Raw genomic sequence first — 23,400 nt, 5'->3', positions numbered from 1 at the left:
TCACGCTACGAAAACATCGCTTATTTTGTAAAATAAGCAAATGTGAATTCCACGTGAGGAAGGTGGAATTCCTAGGAATCATTCTATCGGCTGAAGGACAAGAGATGGCAGCACGGAAAATACAAGCTGTGTTAGATTGGCTACCCCCCAAAAGCGTAAAAGAACTGCAGTGTTTTCTGGGGTTTGCCAATTTTTACAGACGTTTTATTCAGCAATTCTCGCAAGTGGCGGCTCCTCTGACCAGACTACTGAAGAAGAACGTTCCTTATGTGTGGACTGAAGGAGCCCAGAAGGCATTCACGGTGTTAAAAACCGCCTTCACCACTGCACCTATTCTTGCCCACCCTGACAGTGACATACCCTACGTAGTGGAGGCAGATGCTTCGGATGTGGCCATTGGAGCCATTTTATCACAAAGAAACAAAATGAACGGGCAATTACATCCGGTGGCCTATATGTCCCGAAAATTAAACACGGCGGAAACCCACTACACCATAGCAGAAAAAGAACTCCTTGCTATCAAAGACGCCTTTACAGAATGGAGGCATCATCTAATGGGGGCAAGACATACCGTAACGGTATATACAGACCATCGTAACCTGCAATTTATGAAGTCGGCTCGGTTACTCACTCTGCGTCAACTACGATGGATGTTGTTCTTTGCGGAGTTCGACTTTGTGGTTACCTATAGACCCGGGGTGGAGAATAGGAAGGCAGACGCCTTATCTCGTCGTGACAATTCCCTTGCTGAGAACAAACAGGAGCCGCAGGCCATCATTCCCTCCACAAAAATTGTGGGTGTAATACAAACAGAGAACTTCCTAGACCAAGTAAAACAGGCCATTAAAAAGCCCTCTTGGAAAACCTGGATGAAGGACAATACAGACTGGCACTTAAAAGACGGTCTTCCCATGCGCCAGCATCAACTGTTAATACCTGTCTCTGCACTAAGAAAAACTGTCTTCGCTTGGTGCCATGAAGACCCATGCGCTGGACATACAGGCTTGGAGAAAACGATGGAAAAAATTCAGCGCCACTTTTGGTGGCCCAAGATTAAACAAGACATCACAAAAAGAATCCAAGAATGCGTTGTGTGCTGTCAGGCCAAGGCAGACCATAGAAAACCTCAAGGACTGCTACAACCATTACCCTCTCCAGAAGAACCTTGGGCATACATATCAATGGACTTTATAGTCAGTTTACCAAAGGATAAAGGCTGTACAACCATTTTAGTGGTCGTGGATAACCTAACTAAGTTGGGTCACTTCATAGCGTGCGCTGACTTGCCCTCCTCATCCCAATTGGCAACCTTGCTGCTCACTAATGTCGTGCGTCTTCATGGGATACCCAAAGTCATCATTACGGATAGGGGTCCTCAATTTACCAGCAAATTTTGGAAAACCTGGTGCTCAACACTTCACATAGCAAACAACACCTCCACGGCCTTCCACCCCCAGACAGACGGTCAAACAGAACGTCTGAACCAATCCTTAAAGAAGTACTTACGTTGCTACGTGGATCAAACAACGGACGAATGGGTGGACCTTCTGTGGTTAGCAGAAGTGGCCTACAACGATGCTCAGCATAGTTCCAACAAAATGACACCCTTTTTCTGTACCTATGGATTTCATCCACGCTTTCTTCCCATAGGGAAACCTCAGTATAATGAGAAAATACCGAGTGTACAAGAAAGAGTAACAGTCATTCAAGAAACTCTGAAAACCGCCAGAAGTAATCTACAAAAAACCAAGGAACAATACAAAAAACAGGCCGACAAGCATCGTAGACCAGGTCCCACCTATATGAAGGGTGACTATGTATGGTTGTCCACAAGGAATTTCAGGTTTCGCAAATACAGTGTATTCAATCCACGATACGTGGGCCCGTATCGCATAGTGAAAAAGATTAATCCAGTGGCGTTCAAACTCGCCTTACCCACACACATGAGGATCCATCCGGTTTTTCACGTTTCCCTTCTGAAACCATCTGCCAAACCACCTCGACAACCAACGTCTCCGGCGATAATAGATGGACAACCTGAGTACGAGGTAAAGAGAATACTCGACTCCAAGTGGAGACGCAAATCCCTGTGGTACCTTTTGGCTTGGAAGAATTATGGACCTGAAGAAAACTCCTGGGAGCCAGCAAAGAACGTGCATGCCCCTCGATTGATACATCTATTTCATAAAAAGAACCCTAGTAAACCTGGCCCTCAAAGAGGGGCCCCGAAGAAAGGATGTGCTGTCACACTCCTTCCTCTCCGTGCCTCGCCTGACTCACGTCATGCCCTGAATAGCTCACCAGACGCTAAGACGAGAGCGCTGATGGGGTGGTTAGCCGGATGGTGGAGACGGAACGAGAGCCAAACGGGAGTTAGGACTACAATTCCCATGATCCCTGCACTTCCGCCACCCAGTCCGATCACATGATCCCTGCACTTCCGCCACCAAGTCCGATCACATGGGAAGAAACCGGAAGAGGTAAACCTTGAAAACGCCGTTCGGCGTTTCACTCGTTGCTGATTATTCTCCCGTTGCAGCCGAGATCCCCGACGTCTGCAGTTCGCCCGTGTAGGGTAAGGGTGCACATGCACCACCTGGATAATTGAGAGCCGCTGCTCTCGATATAGTTCTTACAAAGACTTCGTACTCCTGCCTAGACTTTTCTTGTGAGGCGAGAGAGACCATATCTTGCTATTCCTTGCTGAGTGATTACCTTGGTCTCCTGACTACTCTATGTTCATGTGTGTTATTATTTCGCATTCCCTGTGCACACGTTCCTGGGTGATTTAGGTGTTTAGTGGAACTTGTATATATTCACCCTGAAAACATTAACCAACGGTTGACAGTGAAATAAATGCCACGGAGTTGAAAGAAGCATTTTAACTCCGGACCATTGTTTATTAACAGGGGGCCATGAGGCGGCAGTCTGCTCATCCCCTGTGAAGTGAAGCAAGTCAACCCTTGTGGTGTGTATGATAAGGAGCACAAATAGAGTGTTGCGGGTTGCTGGGCCACAGAGTGTGAGGAAGTGTTTTCATGTTGCCTTCCTTTTGTTTCTAGAACTCTCTAGATCATTCAGAACAGGGTATTGCTTGAGTGGGATCCAGGATGAGTACACCTGGAGAAAACGTTGTTTAAGTTTGTTTGCAGGTACGCATTCTTCCTCTAGAGTGAGTTGAACAAGCATATTAAAGAACAGGCTAATGTGTTTAGTGTCTTTCACTTTCAGATCTCCCTCCCAGCTGTTCCCATCCTTTCCTTCCCCCGCTTGACCATCCCACTCTCCTGTGCTTTAATAGCAGTCAGGGTTGGGGCTGTCGAGAGGTGGACCCCTTTTTGCATCGTTCCGCTCCCGAGGAATCTTCGAGTCAACACTATGCTTACAAATACCTATCACTGAAACCATTCAGAAAAACGACTTACTTAATCTGTCACAATACAATGTGCTCCGTGGGGGAGAAAAATGGGGTAAGAGACGTCAACTCCAAAGTTGTTTCTTGTTTGTAACCGAGACCCTCCGTTACTAGCGTGGCGGCATTATTTCTGTGTGTAGCAAAGACCTTTATAATGCTAAGAAGAGTAATGCTTCAAAGAACCGAGATCCAACTGGAGACGTATGGAAATGCTGGACTGAGAGTGGGTGGCGATATCCCATCCCTGACCTGAGCACGGCCGTGGGTTGCACTTCTGTTCATACTTCATTTTACCATAAACACCTCTTCATTGGTGCATCTCTTTCTAACATACACCGCTCTAATATTGACATACACATTACTGACTTGGGCACCTGGCTCACAAACTCACTCTCTCGGTAGGGAAGGGTACTTGAACCTACTGAAATAAAATTGTTTACACTTTACCGTAAAGTTGCCAGTGCTATTTTAGCAGACTCGCTGAACTTTAAGCAAGTTGCAAGATGCTCATGTTTCATGCTTCAGAAAACACAGTATTGAACTTATAAAGTATCCTCAATTGCACGCGGACTACCTCTTGGCGCTAGCAGTACGCAGCTACCTCTTAGCGCTAGTACGCATCTACCTCTTGGCGCTAGCAGTACGCATCTACCTCTTGGCACTAGTAGCACCCAGCCTTATTGCATACGTTGGCATCACACTGATCAATAGCTTCACGGGCCGGACTACAGCAGCCCAAAGGCACGGTGGAATATTCAGTGACTGGCTAGCTATGCAGCAATATCTGTGGTGGGTTAAAAACAAGCATTTACAATGCAATGGTCTCGGCATTGTTAAAGTTAGAGCTATTGGCATTGCTCATGACATTATTTTTGTTTATGTTGGAGTGGTGGAGAATACTCCATGGTCCCCAATGTTCGCAACCCCGCAAACACCGAGGAGAGCGCCTACCAGTGGTGTCTCATTGTCGTTATCTCAGGATCAACTGTCAACAGGAAGCATCCCGGCTGGAGTTTCTATGGACAACTGGCAAGAGGGCCAGGGACTGACAACATCTCCCGGAGCCATAGGTTTGGTCTTCTGCCCAACCCGGCCCCCAGTCAGAGACTAAGAGACTTTGTTTGCTTGGCTAAAGTGTTACCACTGGTGAATTTTTATAACTGCCCTTCTAGCATACATTATGCTGTTGCGGGGTGAGAAAAACATCTGCAAGTCCCCAATGAACGTACATTCCATATACTTGCATATGCAATGTAAGTAAGGCATACATTACATGAGTCGTGCTGCCATGCATGTAGATCAGCAAAAAGTTGTAATTTATGCTTTTGAGTAAATGTTTCTGAGCGAGCTCCTGAGCAAGGCATACCATGAGAGAAATATTTTTTTTCAGGGGAGAAATGTTGTTTTTCATGTTCTCAGTTTCTTTATTATATACATTTCTTATTTCAGTAAGAGATTATTTCTGTTCTGGAGGGTAGCAGAAGTGCGAAGGCCTTGAACACAAGTATCTGACCTACTGGCAGCCGCCTTTTTATGCCTTGCAGATGGCAGGGGCAAAGTAACCTACCTGTACATCCATTGGCAATGACAAGTTCAGAAACGGGCAAATGCCTCATTAGAGCGAGAGGCGTGATTGGGTCTGGGAGGTGCCCTTTCAACTCTGGAGTTCTCTGCTGTTGGCCAAACACTCACAGGTGTTCCCACCCTTTAGCGCCAAAATCTCACCACCTGAAGATGCGAGGCCCGTGCAGCGAGTCATGACAGGATGGCCTAAATGTTCCCATTGTCCAAAGGCGCACGAACAGTGCAAGGAATGGCGAAGCAGAAAGCCGGTCAGGTCCGGAGGTCGGGCCCTCTTGGAGCTCAGGACACGCAGAGCCAGCGCGCTGACCGCCAGACCGCAGCCTCCTGAAGTAGCGTCGCGCCAGGCGCGCCAAGCATGGCGGACTCACTGCCAACAGGCCCGGGTCCAAATTTAGCAAAGACATCTGATGTGTAAACAGTCCGGGGAAGCGGCTGGTCCCGCGTCTGGCGGGTGGAGATTCGGCGCTGGGCGCGTGCCAAAACAGCTAGCCTCTTTCCTCCCCCTGAAAAAGCCGAGTCTGCAAATACGAACGAGGGCCGTGTGTCTCACCAGCTGCCGTGGAATCCGTGCTGCAACGGGTGGGTGCGGTGGCATGAGGAGAGTTGGCAGCCAAAATCACTAACATCAAATAACAGTGTCCCGCCGCCACCCTCCTCGCTGGCGCTTCCCCGGCGCTGAGACATCAGTGGAAAAGGCTCTTCTGGTGCCAGAAACTTCTCGTACAACGCCTCTGACATCTCGTACCCTGGCTGGTATGCAATCTGGGCCACCTACAGCCAAGGCTCAAGACAGGCTCCTCCAGCACAGGAATGACAGAGGCGGTCGCCGATGTAAACAGAAGAAAGATGGTGACGCCGATGTAAACAGAAGAAAGATGGCGAAATTGGGCTCTGCGCTAGTCCGCGTGCGCGAGTAGCGCTCTTCCCGGCCCCGCATTTTCGGCGCATTTAAAGGGGTGCCCAGTGCAAAGCCTTGGCCTGTCATTGCTGAAAGAAGTCTTTGTCATCATGCGTCAAGAGGCAGCGGGCATATCTTATCCAATCTTCGCCATAAAAGTTAGGGTGATGTTCATGAAGCCATGAACACCACCGCCTTTCTCCGAGGTCAAGCAGAAATGCCTCGGAGAAACGCAGCGGCATTTTCGGATTGGGGGGCGTGTTTTTCTTTCTCTCCTCTTCCCATTGGCTGGAATGTTTACATTCCAGAGGAGAGATAGAAAGTAAAAAACACGCCCCCGAATCCGAAAAAGACGGGGCTTAAACGGACAGACGCCCCTCTCCTCCAATGGCTGGCCTCCGTTTAGGAAGCCAGCCAATGGAGAAGAGGGGCGGGTTAAAGCCCCGTACTAAAAAACATTAAATCTCGCGAGCGAGACTGCGCAAGCGCAGCCTTCGCTAGCCAAGACCTAAAAATGCGAGGATTGGTTTCTTTGGTGAAAGGCAAGGCTCGAAGAGCAGGGGAGGGGCCACACTGCTGCCTCGATCCTAAAAGGAATCCATTGGACAGCAAACTGAGAGCTTGCTCTTGCTGTCGCCCACAGTTGCTACCAGGTGCCTACCAACATGTCCTCGGACAGAGTGGTCCTGGGAGGGGCTGGAACCGCAGGCTCTCGGATTGTGAAGCGTATGGTACAAGAGTGAAGGGGAGCTGGAGGCTGCGGGGGTTGAGAGAAGCATACAATGGCAAAGGGGGCAGGGGGAATGGGAGGAGGTTAAAGAAATAGTACCTGTATCAAAGCTGACGGCCACTTATCAACGGGCATTAATCTGTAGTTGAGCGATGCTCCTCAGCTACAAATGGAAGTAATGTATCAGGTGCGTGAACCAATTAGGAGGTAGCAAAGTAGAGCAACGCTGGAATTAACCTATGGTAAGAGTTAGATGTGAGTCCAGCCACTCACCTGAAATCCAGGACCGTCTACAGGGGCGATGTCTATTCCCCAATCCTCTTAGAACACCTCTCAGCGCTACTGAAGTAGACAGGAGCCCTGGCAGGTGTCCCAAGAGGGAAGGGGATTTGGAAGAGAGAGAAAAGAAAATGACAGCTACTCTTCTGCTGTCATCTGGCCAGCCAGGATGGAGCCTCTGGAACTGCGAGAGTAGCGCCTAGTACCTTAGAAATGAACAGGGATTGATTAAAGCAAACAACAATAATAAGGCATACATAGGTTTATATGTGTCCTTCCACACCTTTCAATTACCTCTAAAAGTACAGGCGTGAGACACTTGTTACACGTTTTCTCATCTCGTGGATCTGGGGAACTATTGCTTTAAATATAACAATTGAAATCTAGAAGACACAAGTTATTTTGTATGATGCTAGCAAATAAGAGTTCCTTTGGAAGTAATGATATGCCCTCACTCCTACACTCTCTCACCTGAATAATGGGAAGACATGGAGATATCAAATAACCACTGCGATATTTATCTCCGGCGCATGAAGATTATTGTTAATTCTGCTGCTCCAATTGTTCCAACAAAATAATCAAAATTGAATGTCATCAGAAGTCCGAAATATTAATGTTGATGTCCTCATAAAAGTACTGCAGTAATAACACTGAAAGAAGATTCTTGTCTTTTTCAGGGAAACTAAACAATAGTAAAGCACTCCATTCAATACCACAAAAAGTGGCAGTTCAAATAATAAACTGCACTGAGCAGATCTCCAATTAAAAGAAAAGTGTTCACTTTAGTTTTGGAGGTCACACAGAAAAAATAGAAATGTTCACTTAGCTTTGAAGTCCTGAATGTATCCTCAGAGAAACCAGCTGGAATTCTTGACCTTCACAGGTCCGGAGTCCTTGAAAAGGCCCGGCAACAAGAAACTCCGATCTCAGGCAGCAGGAGGAAAAAGGCTCAAATGCACATTCAGAAGAGATGAAAACAAAAGCCAAGCATCGTGTGCTGAAGGGGACGTCTGTGAGAAGTTGGCCTGGTATATGCTGTCCACTAGTTATAGTGGGCACCTTGCACCAGTCCAAACAACCCCTTATTGATGATAGGTTAAAGACAACAATATTTGAAAGCTATCCTAGTGGTAGCTATGGAGAGCAGCCTTCAGGCTAAGTCTTGAAGGAATGTAAAGCAGCTTGTTTTACCAGTCTATAATCTCTTGAATGGCTAAATGAAAGGAGACCACACCAGGTATATATATAAAATATATGTATTTATATCTAAACACACCCTACTAGTCTCTTTATGAGGCTAGAGGTAAAAGTACATATGTTACACTTCAAATATCACAGTAAATTAGCACAATATACGATAGGCCCTGGGGCGAACCAAACCATATATTAAGAAAGTGGTATGAGAAGCACGACACAAGGCCTAGAGCCTGTAGAATCGCTGGGACCCCAAGGAACCACCCAAGGTAGTGACAGAGGGGACCCACGGGGGTCGTGTGCAATGTGAGAACACAGCCGCGAGCTCCCATTAGCTTCTATGGAGAAAGTCGCTGTTAGAATTTTAGAGTTTAAAGACGCTTAGGAATGGACTTGGAACAAACCCTTTTGGACATAGATGGTTCTAGGGCCAACACCCACGGGAGCACCGGAGTACTCGTGTTACCTTACCCAGGGAAGCCGTGTGCATAGGTGTCAAATGGCAACGGGTCGAGTCGTCATTTTCAATGGTAGCGTGCTGAAAAGAGCTGTTGCCGGGAAGATGAGAAGTGTCCAAAGAGGTCCAAGTCTGGATCGAAGATGTGAAGAACCTGAAAGCAGAGGGGACAGAGTCTGGGTCACTTGCCAGTGACCAGGGGCATGATAGTCGAATGCCCACTGATGTCGGGTGCTTCAGGTACGAGGAGGGGAAGCTTGACTCTTCAGCCAGGAGGCGTCGAGGATGACCAGGAGCTGGATTCAAGCTGTCCCGCGAAGGGAGTCAAGTGCTGCAGTGTCGGTGCCCGGATTGGACACAACAAGCGATGGCAACAGCAACCCACGCAGGAAGAGGAAAGATGCTTCGGTGCGGACCAGCAAGGCCCTGGGGACGCCCCAAGTGATGGAAAGTTAGGGTATGTCTGGAGCAATCAGGATAGCCCAATTAAAGTTAAAGTTGCCTTCACAGGGACCCACCAGTCAACGGACCAGGGATCGCGAAGGAGCCTCGAGCTAAAACACAAAGAGCGAGCTCACGGAACACTCGTGGAGTGTAGGCCAGCAATCTTCGGTGTAAAAGGTGCTCGGGGTCTGGGCTACAAGTAACCCAATGCACAGCCTCACAGGACATCGAGAAGCTGATGCACTTGCAAATGTTCACGGTGTCCAGGGGTTCCGGTTCCACTGTACCCATGAGGGCTACGGCTCTCAGCTTTGCTGGGGACTCGGGTCAGCCTCTGGGAAGTCTGGAAACCCACCTCCTGTGGTGCAAATTCTTCAGCGTCCGGCGGGACCTACAGAGATGCAGACCAGACAGATGCGTCTTTGGTGCCTGCCAAGCAGGGGCGTAACTCCTTTACTTCAAGGGAGATTCTTCAGTCATCTAGTCGTGTAGATCGTTGAAGTATCGGGATTTCTATAGCAGGCTTTTGTCCAGGTGTAATCTAAAGTCCTGTAGTCAGTGTGTTATAACCTATTGCTGTTGTGGTGCATCTTCCTTATTAATATTCTGTCCCTTGCTGCTCAGCCATGAGTGATGTCACTTGGAATGTTGAGTGTGTGGGACTGGAGGAGTTGGCAGTTGGTAGAGATGGGCTGAGCAGCAGGGAGGCTGCTCCTGGTGGGGCTTTACAGGAGATCTACATGGGCTTTAAATGAGCTTATATATGGACTTTGTAACTTGATGAATAAACCTACGACTTGTTCTAAGCGGCCTGTCTACGAGACATCTTTCATTATTACACTGGCGACGAGGATGTCCGTTGGTGCGAGAGATGTTTCCTCTTCGTTTTCATCAGGGGAGTGATGATGCAATGGAATCCTCTTCCTGTCTCAGCCGACAAGACCAAGTACGTAATGTGATGCGTGTGGTGCGCGCTGCATTGTTCTACTTTCCTCATCAACGAGATGACCTGCGAGACGTCAACTCACGCGTCAGCTCACGCGTACTTTTGGCATCCATTTTGGGTTGGGAGATTTTAAAGGGATCACTTACATTCTCGCTGCCTGTTCGTGGAAGAGCATGTTTCGTTTTCTTGCCAAATATCCTGATCTCCTCAAGTGAGCATTTTGGGTTGGTGACTTGACATTTCTTGGATAGAAAGAGTTGAGACATTTTAGTACAGAGTGTTGGAGGACAGTTTTTCAAGTTTTTTTTTCACATCTTTATTCTTGGTGCGGGGGAGTGCACAGTGCACAATTGAGGAGCAGTTCTTAACACGGTCTGGGGTGAACTTGCTGTGCAGCAGCGAATCGGAGGGCGGCAGTTGCATGCAGCTCTTGGAAAATTTTCTTTTCATGTCAAGTTCTCGGGTGAGAATTCGCTCACCGGTGTTCGTTATATCTTTCCTTGCTTTTGTGTTGTATCTGTATTTTATTCTTAGTCATGCTGTTGTTCTTGGTTGTGGATTGACATGTGCAACCCTGTAAGCAATGTGTTCTGCAACGCAGTTGTGTGTGTGCAAAGGTGCTGCTGTGGATGTAACATTCAATGCAAATGGATGTGTTCAGTTTTTGTGGGAGGTGTTTTCCCCTATAGGGTGACGTTGTTCCCCTATTACTGTGTTTAGTGTTATGGAGTATCATAGGGAGGTTTATTTTCCCTATTACAGAGTTTTTGGGAGGTGTTTTCCCCTATAGGGTGACGTTGTTCTCCTATTACTGCGATTAGAGTTATGGAGTATCATAGGGAGGTTTATTTTCCCTATTTCAGAGTCTTCGGGAGGTGTTTTCCCCTATAGGGTGACGTTGTTCGCCTATTACTGTGTTTAGTGTTATGGAGTATCATAGGGAGGTTCCCTATTCCAGAGTTTTTGGGAGGTGTTTTTTCCCTATAGGGAGGTGTTTTTTCCCCCTATTACAGTATTTGGAATTTTGGAGTATCATAGGGAAAGTTTTTTTTTTCCCTATTACAGTGTTCGCAGAGTCTTTGGGAGGTGTTTTTCCCCTATAGGGAGGTGTTTTCCCCTATTACAGTATTTGGAATTTTGGAGTATCATAGGGAAAGTTATTTTTTCCCTATTACAGTGTTCAAGGAGTCTTTGGGAGGTGTTTTCCCCTATAGGGAGGTGTTTTCCCCTATTGCAGTCTAAGGGAGGTGTTGTAGTTTCTATGGGAGGTGTATTCCTCTATAGGGTGGTGTGTTTACCCTATTACTTTTAATTTGTTGGTAGTGTTTACCCATCTAACTAGTTTCCCTAGGGAGGGGGATGGGGTTCATTATTCTTTTGTTAAATATTTTCTTGCGAGTATTTGCTGATTTGATGTATATTTACTTGCATAATGTATTTTCTTATTGATTCCTGTTTATGTAAGTGATGGTATTTTTGGTGATATCTTGAGTTGATGCATTTATATCTTTATGCTTTGTTTTCGTAAGGAAGGGAGATGTGTTATAACCTATTGCTGTTGTGGTGCACCTTCCTTATTAATATTCTGTCCCTTGCTGCTCAGCCATGAGTGATGTCACTTGGAATGTTGAGTGTGTGGGACTGGAGGAGTTGGCAGTTGGTAGAGATGGGCTGAGCAGCAGGGAGGCTGCTCCTGGTGGAGCTCTACAAGAGATCTACATGGGCTTTAAATGAGCTTATATATGGACTTTGTAACTTGATGAATAAACCTACGACTTGTTCTAAGCGGCCTGTCTACGAGACATCTTTCATTATTACACAGGGGTTCCTTCTTTATACCCAAGGAAGGGTTGGACTAACTCTGCGGACCCACCTAAGGGAGGGTTTGGGTAAGAGGGGTGGCTATACCCATTTCCTTTGTCCAGTTTTGCACCAGAGCAGGGGCTGGTAGCCCCTGCAACCAGTTTGAACTGGACTATGCACAGGGACACCAAATGTGCCCCCAGTGCAGGACTTCAAAGCACTCTTGGAGTGCACCCTACCAGCCCCAGTCCACTAAGGCCTGTCTGGGAGGTGGCAACACCTCCCTGTGACAGGAAACCTATTGTCCAGGCCTCCCCTGCCGGAGTTTCAGTCAGCAGCAGGAGGCCAGACTCATGTCTGTGGCTGGCAGCAACCATTTTGTGATGCCAGGACTCTGTTAGCTGGTATCGGGTATACCAGTGCTGTCATGTCTCTACCTCTAGAAGGGTGGGATCGGGTATGATTCCAAGGTGTTTGACACCAAACACAACATGTCTCCGTGCAGCCAGTCCAAAGTTAGCATTTACCGTTTGGTTATAATGCACTTAAGAGTATATGGTCAGGCTGCATCACAGACAACCCCAGAAAAGAGATTCCGAAGGCTGCGGTGGGGCTCTGCTCATGCATGGGCACCCTCTCACACAAAACCAAGCACCCTGCCTTCAGGATTGATAAGGCCTGCCATATGGGTGACTGATAGGTTTATATGTGCAGTGATAGGGTGAGATATAGGGAATCTATATCTTAGTAAGGGGTGCATGCACCACCTTACTCAGGCTGCAGTAGCAGACCTGTGGTGTCATTTTGGAACGCTTCCCAGGGGTGGCAAAATACATGCTGCTGCCCCTGGTAGGCCTCTGGGGTACCTATGCCCTGGGTACATAGTATACTATATACTAGGGACTTATAAGGGTACCCCAGAATCCAATCTGGAGTGTACCTAAAGTACTTGGAATCCTTTTTTAAGAGAAAGCAGATAGGTTGGGGACCTGAATAGCAGGTTCCCAGCCAAACTAAGTCAAAAACCATCAAAACACCAGAAAAAAAGTGGGGGGCAACCATGTAGTCACATTCCACCTTCCTACAACGTCTATTTATCGCTACTGAATTTGCCCCATTTGCACATATTGTTCTAAAAACCAGCGCACTATATTCTAATGATTTCCTCTTACCTCGTAATCGGCGTCCTTCCCGGTCCAGCACGGATTGTTCCGGTTGTTTGGAGGGAGGCGCCACAGACCGGAAGTGAAGCTTGACCACTTCCCTCCCAATCCCGACGGGAGGTTAGCAGTCTAGCTTACCTTAGTATAAAAATCACATGCCTGGACAGACGCGCAGCGGACGCACTGCTGGCACACCAAAGGCGCACCTATGGCTAGCCCGTCTGCGCCCGTCCGCACCCGGACGTCGCCAGGAGCGGGAACCACTGCCGGTTTTACCCAAACTCAGATCAAGAGGTGAGGTTTCTTCACACTTATACTAGCAGAGAGTTGGTTGAGATCAAGAATGGCTATACAAACAAAGTAACAGCTAATAAGGCTTGCCCCACTCCCACTGAAGTAATAGGACCTTTTTCTTGCAACAACTGTCAATACCAAAGCACACTAGCCCACACTCAGAGAACCAACACAGTAACTAAGCAGAGCATTGGATCTGATCACAAGGCACAGAAAGTATGTATCCTTTCAGACCAGATAGTAGCGAAGGCTGGAGCTGCTTATTTGGCCAATGTAAGGTCTCTTCCAAAGCATGCAGCTAACATATGGGACCTGCTGTATAGGGTTCCTGACAGAAACGTGGACTAAACCAGACTCCAACCCAGACATTGCAGTAGCACTCCCTGATGGCTACCACATACAAAAAATAGATAGACCACACAGGATTGGTGGAGGAATAGCCGTAATTTACAAAAACCCTGTCACATTTTCCATTCTAGACCAAGTAAGCAATGACCAGTTGGAAATACTGGTTTCTAGTATGAATGTACAACATAATCTTAGCTGGAAAGGAGCTGTAGTGTATCGCCCACCTCGACCACTAACCAACACCACTACACAGCTTAAGGAACTCGTTGCTCCACACGTCATATCCTCCAGGAATTGTCTACTTCTTGGAGATTTCAATATACACAGTGAAATCCAAGACAACTCAGAGGCTTCATCTCTTTTGACAGAACTGTCTGCACTCAATCTTACCATAATAAATAAAGCCCCTACCCACCGAGCTGGACACACTTTAGACATAATACTAACTAACTCCCCCGACATATCCTACGTAGCTACACTCCCCCTGACATGGTCGGATCATTCTATGGTCGAGTTCCGAATTAACAGCCCCAAAGCACAGCTTGCTCCCAGATGCTAGCCAAATAAAAGCTACAGACACTGGCATACAATCACACTAGCACACTTTGAAGTTGCATTTTACCCACCTCAAATTTCAGAATCGGAAAATGTTGAAAAATGCCTAGCCTCTTTCAATGCCAGCCTACTTGCAACCATAGACAGCTTAGCCCCTCTGAAACAATGCCCTACTAACACAAAACTATGCCAGGCACCATGGTACTCGGCCTCCCTACGGCTAGAAAAAGGTTTATGCAAACAATTTGAACGCCTATGGCGGCGATCACATGACCTAACAGATAACAAAAAAATTAAACATGCTTTAACTCATTGCCACCACAATTAAAAAAAAACGCAAGGAAAACTTACATTGCAACCACTCTTGAACAAGCAGGGAGTTCTCAGAAAAGTCTCTATCAGATACTGAAAACATTCACAAACCCTAGGGCCTGTGATACTGCATCTGCCCCATCTCAAACATTGTGCGACAACATTGCTAGCCATCTAACTCAGAAAATCGACATGATCTATAATAAAATCACCTCTTCGATAGATCCTCAAACTAATCTTGAATTTGAACTCCCGCCCATCCCACCCATCTCTCGATCGCTAGAGAACTTCCCATTACTCACAACAGAAGGTACAGAAGCCCTTTTAAGGTGCGCCAAGTCAGGATCCCCACTTGACCTCATACCTGCGAAAATAGCCACCACTCTGTCCAAACAACTAGCCAACCCCATTTGCTCTATTCTAAATAGCTCCCTGAAGGAAGGGGCCCTCCCTCTAGATTGGAAAGCTGTGCAGTTACTTCCGATTAGAAAGAATCCCAAAATTTCGACAGAAGACTTAACCAATTATCGACCCATCTCTCTTCTTCCCCTTCACACTAAAATTTTAGAAAAACACATTAATAAACACCTCTTAGACTTCATCGAATCCACTAACTGCCTAGACCCCTCACAATCGGGATCCCGTCCCAGTTACAGCACAGAATTCACACTGGTGGCAGTCACGGACAACATCAGGATGCTGCTGGATAAGGGTCAAGCGGTGCTTCTGGTGCTGCTTGACCTTTCCGCAGCATTCAACACCATCTCCCACCAAACTCTACTCAGAAGATTGGGCGACATAGGCATCACAGGAAATGCACTGAAATGGCTGTCCAACTTTCTGTCCGACAGAACACAGACCATTAACCTAGGCCCATTTCATTCTAAGACCACCAAGGTGACCAAGGGAATACCGCAGGGCTCATGCCGGAGCCCAACCCTGTTTAACATTTACGTTACTCCCTTGGCAAGACAGTTGAGGAAATTGGGATTTATCCCCATATCCTACGTGGATGACACCCAATTACTCCTCTCGTTTGATAAATCCAACTCCAATATTCAAAACACCTTCGCTGAAGGAATGAAGACTATAGCGGAGTGGATGAAAACTGTGAAATGATCTCCTAGCTGGTGGCCAGAGGAATTGGGTCCTACCCCATGTCCAAAACAGGTGGTAAAAAACCTTGGAGTACGATTGGACCACAAACTTACGCTGGGAGACCATGTCTCTTCCACTTTCGGAGCTTGCTTTCATAGCCTCAGCATGCTCAGAAGAGTCTTCCCCTTCCTGCCACTATCTTCCAGGAAAACCCTGATCCAGGCACTAATCTTAAGCCGCCTGGATTACTGTAACGCGCTGCTGATTTCAGCCAACGAAAGTGCCATAAACAGACTCCAGGTGGTCCAGAACACCGTGGCCCGACTGGTGACCAATGCCCCCCCCCTAGAACTGCCTCCATCCCTTTGCTTCATAAACTACATTGGTTACCTATACGAAAAAGGATCAAATTTAAAATATGCTGTATGGCATACAAAGCCGTAAACAGATCAGGCCCCAGCTACCTAAATGATAAATTTGTTAACTATGTGCCCTCCAGACCCCTTCGCTCCGGAGCCCAAGCCCTGCTTCAAGTCCCGCAGTTTAAAAAAAAACGCCAAGGTGGTAAGGCCTTCTACCATCTAGCCCCACACTACTGGAACAAACTCCCCTTACACCTACGTCAATGCACGGATTACCTGGCTTTCAGGAAACTGTTGAAAACCTCACTGTTCTAATCATCTCTCACCAGCTCACCTAGGGGTCCTAGCGCAGAGATACCCTTATGGGGTAATTCGCGCGCTCTATAAGCACATATACCATAACACAACTGACAGGGCGTTGTTGGGTGTGTTTTATAACGTGCCTAGCCACGTTTTATTTCCACGTGTCTAGCACCTGTCATCCTCCACAGTCTTGCATGCTTCAGCATTTCTCATTACACGAAGTCCCTGCTGCCAATAGAACAAAACAAGCATTGGCAGCACCACTAGGATTGTGACAGCAATGCTTTAAGACTAAAATGAGGACCATAAAAACATAGCTTGTCATACAAAAGGCAGGTATTCACTCCTGATTGATAGTATATATATTTACACATGTATCGACTGCAGTGTGATTGTATTCACACATTTATTAACTGCAATGTGATTTGAATGGAAACCTCTAGGATGTTGATAAATGACGCAGGCACTGAAACTACCTGTTCAGTACACATTCCTGACAGTCCTCCCTCTCAAAAATCCTGCTACTGGGTGTGGTTTTGAGGGATTTTGTTGATGGAATCTTTGTACCAAACGTGGGGCATGGACAGTGGATGCAGGTCCCCATGAGTTTTCCTCTGTTCCATATCACTTCCATGCCAACAAATAGTATAAAACCCCCCGCACTCGTTTGGAATCAAGAACTTTGGCCACTTCAAACTCCCACATCTATTTTCACTGGAGGAGGTGGTGGGCCCTTGCGGGTGGTGGGTACATAGGGTCGCAAGAGGGACACATGGAACACCGGATGGATCTGGAATTCTGGAGGTACTGCCAATTAAGAAACAACCAACAAAAAGAATACCTGCCACAATTGATTCAAAATAGGCCCTAACAAGGGTCCTAATAATAATAACCACCCATCGTGGTAGATTCACACAAGAATTGAGAAACAGACAAAAATCCAAACAAACAAACACACAGTGGATATTGATAGGGTATCTTCCCTTCCGGAAGATCCTGTTACAGCCCTGAGGGGTGACTATCATCTTGTGATTACCCTAAAGAATTTTACTGCCAGGTTTGTCTGTTCCACACTATTGGCCCATCCTTGCCCTGATGAAGGTGTAGCCCCGGCTGGGGCTTGACACCGAAACGCGCGTTGGCGTTGTTTATGGCTACTGGGTAGTTGAAACCTCACTACCCTTATACTTTGGATGCCAATTGCCTTTGTGTTATCACAATTTATATGTGGCATACTTATTATGTTGTTGTGGAGTGTATGACGGTATGACTGTTGTTTCTGAATGAGCAACAATCTTATGATTAGGAATGATAGAGATAGGTGGAGTTGAAGTAACCTCAGGACTAGGGTAACTTAGTCGTGATAGGGTATCAGCTTTTTGTTGTTCGATTCCAGGTCTATAGGTGATAATAAAATCTAATTTGTTAAAGAACAAAAGCCAACGAAGCTGACATGGCGTTAAGGCCTTTACATTCTGATAGAATTATAAGTTGCGGTGGTCAGAATAAATGATAGCATTATGTCGAGCTCCTAATAAGTGATGTTGCCATTCTTGAAAAGCAACTTTGATGGCTAACAGCTCGCGTTCTGCCACCGTGTAATTTTGTTCAGTGGGTAAAAGTTTTTTTTAAATAGGCCACCGATGAAGGTGACCAGACTCAGGATCCCTTTGGGATAAAACTCCTCCTGCAGCTATTTGTGATGCGTCGGCCTCTACATAAAAGGGTTGAGAAGGATCTGGGTGATGTAAAATAAGAGCCTCAGTAAAAGCTTTTTTCAGCTTTTGGAACGCATCTTCAGCTGCTGGAGACCAATGGAATCTAACCTCTTTTTTAACAGATGGGTAATTAGCGAAACAGTAGTGGAAAAATTGTGACTGAAACGCCGAAATTTTTTTGCGAAACCCAGGAATCGCTGGATGTCTTTTAAGGATCCTGGAGTTTCCCATCTCAGAATAGCTTGCACTTTAGTTTGATCCATAGCAATACCATTGGGTGAGATCACATACTCCAGGAATTCAATACTGGTGGCATTGAAAACACATTTGTCTAATTTGGCGAATAGATGATGTTCTCGCATGCGCTGTAAGACGACCCGGGCATGCCCTATGTGTTCCTCAGTTGTAGATGAATAAATGAGGATGTCATCTATGTAAACAATTACAATGACGTCCAAGAAGTCCTGCAACACTTCGTTGATGAAGAATTGGAATGCTGCAGGAGCATTGCACAATCCGAGGGGCATCACTGTATATTCAAAGAGTCCAAACTTGGTCCAAAAGGCCGTCTTCCATTCATTCCCATTTTTTACTCGTATAAGATGATATGTACCACGAAGATATAATTTCGTAAAAACGGTTGAATTGCACACCTGGTTAAATATAAACCGGTATTATGAGTAGGGGATACCTGTTTTTGATTGTGACCTGGTTCACTGCGTGGTAATCTATACAAAAGCGAAGGTCATGATTCTTTTTTGGCACAAAGAAGAGTGGCAAACTAACGAGAGGTGGAATGTCTTATAAAGCCGTTCATTAATAAATCATCCAGGTATTCCCGTAAACAATGAGTTTCTGGTTCAGATAGGGTATACACCCGACTACATGGCAAGGTTGCTCTAGGGAGTAAATCAGTGCAGCAGTCGTAAGACCGATGGGGTGGTAATTGAGTAGCCTGTTTTTCTGAGAAAACATCATGGAAAATGTCATATAATGTTGGTAGAGTGATTAATTCAGACTTCAGTCTCTTATTCCATAGCTCCAAGCATCAAAGCACAATGTAACGGGGTGATGGGTTGTTGTCTATTTGTATAGCAAGCATGCAAGCAATGTGGGAAGCTAATGTGACCGTGCGTTTAGTCCAGTCAATCTTGGGATTATGTAATTGAAGCCATGGAATTCCCAATATGGCTATGAAGACAGGGGTGTCACTAAGGTCAAACTGGATCTGTTCGGAGTGTCCGTCAGCACAAATTAGAGTCAATGGTTCTGTGTGATGCAAAATTAAGCCGGTAGACAATTCGGACCCATCAACAGCCCTTACTAGTTCAGCAATAGCCTTTTGGATAATAGGGATATTAAGAGTCTTTGCCTGTCCGATGTCTACGGAATTCCCTGTAGCCCCGAGTCTAATAGAATAGGAATAACTTTCCTTATCTGGGTGGCAAAAAGCAATGTCACAATCAAGGTTTGATGTCGTAGTGTGGGTGTAGTAGTATTAGCCAAATAATGACAAGAGGCCATATTGTTGAACATACTCGATAAGGAGGCCTCTGTCCTTACCGGGCAAGCGAGTTTCCTGACTGGTCATTGTCCTAAACAGAAGATAACATTTCAGTGAGACCTATTACCTTTTTAGGTGGTCTTTTGAAAGAACACTCTCGAGCGAAATGCCCGGACCTACCACAACAAAGGCAAAGATTTAAGCAACGCCTTCGGTCTTTTTCGTCTTTGGACAGAGGTCCCCTGATGCTACCAATTTGCATAGGTTCCGTAGAATCAGAAGCAGAGTTAGAACCAAGAACCTCTTTCTTTTCATGTTTTACTATGACTACTTGTGTTGATTATCCACACATTTTTTCACCTCATCGTTCACCAAGACGGTGGTCCAATCGGACCACCAAATCAATGAATTCTGCACAGTCAGTGGGAGGATCCACAATCTGAGCAAGCACATCTTTTAGCTCGTCCTGAATACCGCGATAGAACAAGGACGTTCTTTTTTCATCTGGCCATTATGTTTCGGCTATTAATCTCTGAAAGGATGTAGTATAGGATAGCAAGTCCTTGTTACCCAGACGTAAATTCAGCAGTTCGTTGTCGCTTGCTTGTACGAACTGGTGTTTAGCGAATAACTTGCGCATTGTTTCTTCGAATCTATCAAAATCATGCAGTATCTTGTCATTTCGTTCCACAAATGGAATTGACCACATAGCCGCTGTGCCACCGAGATATGACAAAATGAATGCTACCTTCACAGTATCATTCGGGAAGGCAGACGGGCAACAGAGAAAATGAAACTGGCATTGATTCATAAAAATATTGTATTTTACATGATCTCCAAAGAAGCGTTCGGGAGGGGCTAAAGGAATGGGCGTAGGTGTATTAACTGTGACATTCACTGGTTGAACCCCAGAAATGTCTGTGGTAGTTGGGGAAAAATGAAAGCGAGGAGGTTGAATAACTGGCATCCTCCCAGGAATTATCTCGTAGTTTGTATGGTTGTAGTTCGCATTCCAAGGTATGATTTCCCTGTTTTAGGGCTGTTACTTCCTGTTGTAGAGCCATAAAGGCTCTGGACAATTCCTGTACGGAGGGGGTCTCCTCTGTAGGGAAATCCATCGCCCAGACAGACTTGAATGTTGTGGCTTGGCTTTATGTTAGATGTGAGTCCAGCCACTAACTTGAAATCCAGGACCGTCTACAGGGGCAATGTCTATTCCCCAATCCTCTTAGAACACCTTTCAGCGCTACTGAAGTAGACAGGGGCCCTGGCAGGTGTCCCAAGAGGGAAGGGGATTTGGAAGAGAGAGAGAAAAGAAAATGACACAGCTACTCTTCTGCTGCCACCTGGCCAGCCAGGATGGAACCTCTGGGACTGCGAGAGTAGCACCTAGTACCTTAAAAATAAACAGGGATTGATTATAATCAAACAATAATAATACAGCATACATAGGTTTATATAGGTCCTTCCACACCCTTCAATTATCTCTAAAAGTACAGGCGTGAGACACTTGATCCGCAAATCTTTTTAAAGGTTGGAGAGTATCTGGAGAAAGGACTATGATCCCGGGGACAAAGCCGGCTATCAGGCTGCAATTAAAAGTTACCACAGAACTATACATTCTGTTCGGGCGGCTTATTTTGCTAAGGAAATTAAACTTAGTCAAAATCCAGCTAAATGTATTTTTAAAATTATTAAGGATCTTAGAGTCAGAAAAAACCTGACTACTCCGGTGATCAGCTCTAAGCAACTGTGTGATGACTTGGCAACTTATTTTGTGAACAAAGTGGATAATATCTACAAGTCGTTCCCGTTGCTTCCCCCCTCTTCTACTGCCCCTCATGGGTTATTCCCCGCACTTCTTTTGGAGACTATTCCTTCCATCTCTCAGGAAGAGTTTTTTCTGCTGTGTGGTAAAATCAAATCGGGTTCCCCAGTTAACCCTTTGAAGCCCGCACAGTTTAGAGACTCTCTCTCTGTGCTCCTGGCCCCTTTATGCCCGGTTGTTAACTCCTCCTTTGCTACCGCGGTGGTGCCTGAGACTTGGAAGCAAGCCATGGTGGTGACGAAACCATCACTGGACCCGACTAAATTGGAAAACTTCTGCCCCATTTCTCTTCTACCTTGGGTAGCTAAGATCGCGGAGGCTTATGCTAATAACATCTTAACTGGGTTAATTAATAGTAATGGCCCCCTGGATTCCTCCCAGAATGGGTTCCGCCCTGGCCCCAGCACTGAGGCGGCTCTCTTGGCTGTGTCCGAACATCTGCGAGTCATTCTGACACAGGGCACACGGCGGCACTGATATTATTAGATCTCAGTGACACTGTCTCCTACAGCATTCTCTTGCGTCGTCTGGAGGAGGCAGGTGTTGTTGGCTTAGCCTTGGAATGGTTTAGATCCTTCCTGTCAGGGAGAACCTTCCAAGTGTCCACCCCACCTTTTCTTTCCTGTGTCTAGGGAATTGGGCAGGGGGTTCCTCAGGGTTCTGCTCTGAGTCCAGTACTTTTCAATCTGTACTTGCAACCCCTTGCGATGGTGGCTAGGCACAAAGGTCTTTCTATGGTCTCCTACGCCGACGACACACAGCTGGTGGTGGCCCTCTCCGACGATTCTATGCAGGACGCTTCTAAGTTTAGAGACGGCCTTGCGGCAGTCGCGGAGTGGATGAATTTTAACTGCCTCCAGCTCAATGCTAATAAAACCGAGGTGTTGTTGGTGGGGAAGAACAGGAGCCTGTGGAATGAGCAATGGTGGCCACCCACTCTCGGCAGTATGCCTATCCCCAAGACAGCGGTCAGAAACTTGGGAATCTGGATGGACTCCTCCCTCAGCTTTCTAGATCACACCAAGAAGTTAGCTGGGAAGAACGATGATTGGTCTTTAAGTCCTGAATAACTTTTCTTCGGATTGTACGGTCTTTCAGCGAAGAAGGACTTGAGATGCATTTTTCGAAAGAGCTGGATCATTTCCAACTTCATTTGGCTCATGTCTGGCAGACTTGCCGGAATGAAGGAGAGTCCTTTGGTTAAGAATTGGATTTCTTCAGTCGTGAGCTCGTGCTTGGTTAAGTTATAAATCGGACTTTGTGCAGCTCTTACCACCTGTAGGTGTTCCTCCGTGTGGTTCTCTCTCCCTGGTACTGGTTGGGATTGGGTTGAACCACTGTTGAGGTCTGTTTTGTACTCCGGGGCGGACCTTGCCTCTTTCTAAAAGAGGTTGTGGTCCCTGATAGAAATGTACTTGTTGATTGCCCCTTGTGCTTGTTGTAGGTTCGGCATCGCTTGAGTTATCCGAATATGAAGAAGCGTCAGAGAAGGTCGTGAATTGTCTTTTGCTTCTTTCCCCGAAGGTTAATATCCTCATGTTGTCCGGTTCTTTGTAGTACTCTTTTTAGGTCTCGCCTAGCGACGCAGCGCAAGAATCTGGTCGCTATCGGCGAGATCTATTATTGTCGACTTGCTTTCGATGGGGGACAGGAGATGTGCACGTGTACAAAGGACAGCAGTTGTGCACGCGTATGGCGGCGATAACACAACTCGCAGGACAGGAGATGTGCACACATACAACTCATGGCGTCACGCCTTCTGCTCGCTCGCACGCGTACAGCGGTGTTAGCACAACTCGGATAACATGTGTTGTGCACGCGCACGGCGTGATCACACCTACTGCTCGCTCGCTCCCTGCCGCCCCTTGTCATAGCTGTAAATGTAACTGGGCGCTCACCACCCGTTGGCTTAACAATTTAGCCAATGAAGTTCTCCATCAGCTTTGCCCGCCCCTGAATGTCACCGATATACCGCACTGCCCCTCATCCAAACGGGAGCCACATCTACCACCCACTCCCAAAATCACACAACCCCACTATTTTGAGTTTGGAGGATTCTGGCAGAACCATGCCCTCACCAATGGGTGCCCAAAGCTTGATGGGGATCCATGTCTTCTGCAAACAGTCTGTCCCGGCCTCTGCGTCCCAGTACCCCATCTTCAACG

The sequence above is a fragment of the Triturus cristatus genome, chromosome 1_1 (assembly GCF_964204655.1).
Source record: "Triturus cristatus chromosome 1_1, aTriCri1.1, whole genome shotgun sequence".
NCBI classification, from domain to species: domain Eukaryota; kingdom Metazoa; phylum Chordata; class Amphibia; order Caudata; family Salamandridae; genus Triturus; species Triturus cristatus.
Note: the sequence above shows the minus strand (reverse complement) of the source record.